This window comes from Crocodylus porosus, unplaced genomic scaffold (assembly GCF_001723895.1).
Source record: "Crocodylus porosus isolate Cpor-Errol unplaced genomic scaffold, CroPor_comp1, whole genome shotgun sequence".
Taxonomy (NCBI): Eukaryota; Metazoa; Chordata; order Crocodylia; family Crocodylidae; genus Crocodylus; species Crocodylus porosus.
This window is the reverse complement of record NW_017728947.1, coordinates 14,675,623-14,680,351: the sequence shown is the minus strand read 5'-3', so window position 1 is coordinate 14,680,351 and position 4,729 is coordinate 14,675,623.

The following is a 4,729-nucleotide window of genomic DNA, read 5'->3' as shown; positions in this document are numbered from 1 at the left end:
TGGCATAGTGGTAACGTGCATTACTCAAAAAATCCACTCACATTAAGAGTCAAATGTAAGGGTTTTAGCAGAAGCAACCCTATGTATTTAACTTAGTGACCCAGTAAAGTCACTTGGATGGAGTATTTGAGCATTTTTCCACTTTTTTTTTAACCAGAACATCATTTCTATTGAAGTGGATTGGCACCTCAATGGATAATGTCCCTCATTGCTAGAGAGAGGAGAAAGTTCAATTTCTCAAGCTGAAGGATCTTATATTTTCCAAGAGTCATTTAAGAACCACATTTGGTTACAGTTCTTAAAAACCACTTACACTCATTAGAAGAATCGTAAGTAGGGACCTACTTAATTCATTGTTTTGCAGATAGCACAGAAAACATGAAATCTAGGACAGTCCACGAAATCTGTGAAATCAACAACAACAACAAAAAACCTTGTTAAAAGTAAAATGCTGGCTTTGCAGAGGGAGCCAGCAGTCCTTGCTGCCAAGAGGAAAAGACATCAGCTGGCAGGGTGGCACGTAGGGCAGTAGACAAGATGGCAACTCTCCCCTTGTCCCTCCTCCACCCTGCTGGGGCCTATCCGCCAAACAGCACCAAGGGCAGAGCTGTGCAAAATGCCCACAAAATCAGCTCGGTACGCCGTGTGCGGACCCAAAAAACTTTTGCCTCACTGCAGTTTAGGTAGGTCCCTAATCATAAGGAAAACTCAGTGCCCATTTTCAACCCAACTGTAAGAAGTGTAAAGAGCAGCTTTTGTTCAAGTGCCTTTGGATTCCCTGTTAACTTCTGCCTTTTGTAATGCCATTTTCTTAATTTTAAATTCTCTTTTCCCACTGTGAAAGAGAAATGAGAGAGATGGTGGAACTGACTTTACAAACTCCTATCAAGTGTGCAAATTAAACTTTCTGAGCTCTACTGCCCTAACATCTGTAACTGAGAAATTCACAGAAGACAATGATAGCTTCTGTAATTCCTTGTCACAGGGAACTGGCCATGTTTGTGTGAAGTTAGGCAGATTAGGCAGAAACCAGTGCAAGGTGGCACCATAGAAACAGACTGGTTCAGAGAGGCATGGGCTTCCATCAGCAGCAACCTGCTTTGTCAGATGCTATAATTTATTCTGGAAACAGTGACAGGATGCACCAAAAAGGGCTCTAATTACCTTGAGGAAACCTTCCACAAGACTTTGACTTCTTCATTATTATTATCTATTTCTTATTTTCCTTGTCTAGTAGTTGGCTGATCTTCTCTTGGGACCGATCCATTGAAATCTCCATGCAAGTCTTTCCATGGACTACAGTGGGCTTGGGATCAGACCCCCGAAGAATGAATTTCCCTTTTATCTCTCCAGTTTTCTTCCTACCCTCTATAGTTATAACAAAGCTGGTAAATGGAAGGAACACTCTTTTTGTTGTCTTGTGCTCCTTGCTCATCCTGGGGTTTATTTTAGCCTATAAATAGCATAATCATGGGTGCCTCCTTGTTTTTGTTTCAAGCTGCTTAGCCCCAGATCACCAACGTGCATGTTTACTGCCCTTCTGCAGCTGCTGTTGTGCTGAGATTGCTTATCTGCCTCGCGCCTGTCTGCCGAGGCTGTCTAGGTATTTCGCAATCACAAAAGTTCAAAATCCTCAAAAAAGAAAACCTACTTTAAAATGGATAAGAAAACTGAACCAGAATGTTCTGGAGAAAAATCTTGCCAATGATGAATGCCTCCTTTGTAATGACAGTGTTTTTTCTTCCATCTGTTCTTGACATGCTGAATAGAAATATGCTGCAACAGTAGAAAGCGGGGCTTGCCCCAGCATAGTTTACTTCTGATTATTTTGGGTAAAACTATGTGCAAAAGAAGAGCATGTTCTAATGGGGGCCTGAGGAGGAGAGGGCCAGCGAGGGATGGGGTACTGTTAAGCAGACTCGGGTCCGAGATGCTGCCTCTGAGTTGCTGCTGAGCTCCAGGGGCCTGTGAAGAGCTTCAGGCAGGCACTGGGATGCTATAGGAGCTGGTTTCGAGACTCTGGCTGAAACTGCTGCTCAGGTACTGGGAGTACAGCCAGACCGAGAGTCAAGAAACTGAAGGACTCCAAGCAGGAATCATTAAGGCTGTCTGAAATTTTTCCAGCTGTTTGATTTCAACACTGTTTCGACTCATTTCGAGCTCAAAACAGCAAAATCAAAATGAAACAAAAGGCTTCAAAACCACCTCGAAACAAAATGAGGGCAGTCAAAATGAATTGAAGCAGCCAGCCAGGTTATGGGAGACAGGAGAGTGGGGCTGCGCTGCCAGCGGCTCTGCAACCCCATGTGGCTCAGCCAGGTGGGGAGCACAGCCCTGGCTCTCCTTGCCTCTCACGGCCCAGTTACGCTTGGTGGGGCTGGCAGAGCGATGGGAGCGCCGCACCAGCTCTGCCTGCCTCCCGCCTGCATTCTGATCAGCTCTGCTTAACAGAACGGGACAGGGCTTTCAAAAAGAAACAAAACCCAAAATGAAACGCTGTTCCATCAAAACGGGTGTTGAAGCAGGACGCTGCTGCTTTGCACAGCCATAGTAATCACCAGGCTGCTAACTGGATAATGACTAAGCTTGACCTGAAGGCTTTGCTAATGAGATCCATGACAGCGTGCTTTCACAGCCTACTGGGATGGAGGGGGGTCAGATGACCAGAAGAAGAGGGGCCAAGGGCATTATAAGCCCAGAGCCAATGATGAGGCCTCAGACTGGCCCTTGACAGGCTCAGAGAGCAGAAAGCAAGCCCTATGGGATGCTTATGTTGAGGTGAAGTGATTGATGTTGCTGTTTTAAATTCTGTGAGGCTTGGAAATAGCTAGAGGGGTGGTGGAAGGAGGCCACTGAAGGTGCCTGGGGGAAGACATATTAGGGAGAGCCCCATGGGAGGGTAAGATGCACAGAATAAGAGTTGAGTGGATGCCCACACCCCAGAATTGGCCATGAAGGTATACACAGGCTTACCTACCATAAACTCAAAAGAAAAAAGAGAAAGGGGACATTTATAGATGTGCTCCCACAGGCAGGGGGGGATGCTTTAATTAGCACAACTCCAAGAGCACTTGGAGCAGCACATGTATCTGCATCCCCATACTGAAAAATGGTGGCAAGGTGCTTTGAACTAAAGCTCACTGAACAAGCTTTAGTTTAAAGCTCCCTGCCGCCATTTTTCAGTGCAGGGACACTAATGCACTTGATGCTGGTGTCTGCTGAAGCACGGTAATTGCCAGACTCCAGCAAGACTTGATTAATCAAGTCTACTCTGATGTACTTTAATTACAGTGCATCAGAGCAGCCTCTCTGCACATGTATAGGACCCCAGAGAGACTAAGATCTCTGCTGCTGCAGGGGGAATTCAAACTGGCAACATGGTGAACCAAGAAGAGTCTCCCATACTTATCATTTGTAGCATCAAGGCATGGCAGGTGAGAAGGGGGCATGTACCAGGTGGCCAGAGAGCTAAGCAGGCTGAGGCAGGATGCCAGAGGGAGACAGACTGGCTGAGGCACCTCAGGCTTGTTACACATGTCTGTACTTGAAACTTACTCTGGGTTCTGTATAGTTGTTGTATAAGTAATATGTATGCACTGCTACTCTGCAATCAGGACTAGTTTTTACTACTGTTTCTAACTAATTCTTACTAGAATGCTTACTACTTCTAATTGGGGGCATCTCCATGTATCATTGCAGCCCCAAAACACTAGTGTTTCAAAACAAATGCTCCATACCTGGACTAGACAAACTGAGGTTTCTCTACTGCTCTTCTGTGCAAGCATTGTTGGACTTCCTCTCATGCTGTGTATTTTCAGGACACCTACAGGAAGGCAGTGGAATTGGGAGATAAAATTGGACAAAATTCTCATGATTCTTCTCATCTTATCATCCGACTGGCTTTTGTAAGCCAGCCAATGCTATTTTCAAGGCACTGATAGACAGCATAGAGGAAGTGCTGGTAAATGCTGCAATCCACACCGAACATAAACAGACTGTTGCAGGCTCATCTAAAGACGTACAATGCCTGCAGAAGCAGGGCATCTGAGGAGGAAAAGGAAGCTGACATGGAACAAACACTTCTTAATCTTTTCCTGGTCTCTGACACCTACCAGTGATAGATGGGGCAGAAAAGTGCTTTGGAATTGAGGTGACCATGAGTTGCAACAAAGTCTCAAGATGTCAAAAGTTGTCATCTTCCTGTTCAAGTGCTGCAGGCTCCAAGACAAGCTTGTACCAATCGCATTGGAGCACTCTGTACTGAGGGGGGCCCTCATCTGCAAGTTCACTCTCCCTTATTGCCTCCAGTCAGTTGTTAACTAGTTGGCATTGACAGATTTGTTGTTTGGGCTGTTTCAGTGGAGAAGTATGCTTCTATTAAGATGGTGTGTTTTTTCCTAGCACTGCTACCACCACCCCCCAGGATCACAAAGCTGAGTAACACAGTGAAGTTTCTTGGCAAGTATGCAAGCTTGGGACTCCCAAATCATATTAAGTTACTAATGGGGCATGTGCGCCTATTTTTTTTGACAACTCCTCCAAGATCTCTTTCTCGCCCCCACACTCCCCATCAAGCACATACACACACACACATATCCGGGCTATGACGTTCGTCAGCAGAAAGGGGTATTTCTTCAGGTCCTGAGGCCCCACTATCAGTTGCCAGCCTAATCTGGAACGGCCTACAAAGGTCTAAAATGCCAAAATGTTTCCTGCAATGAGAGGAATA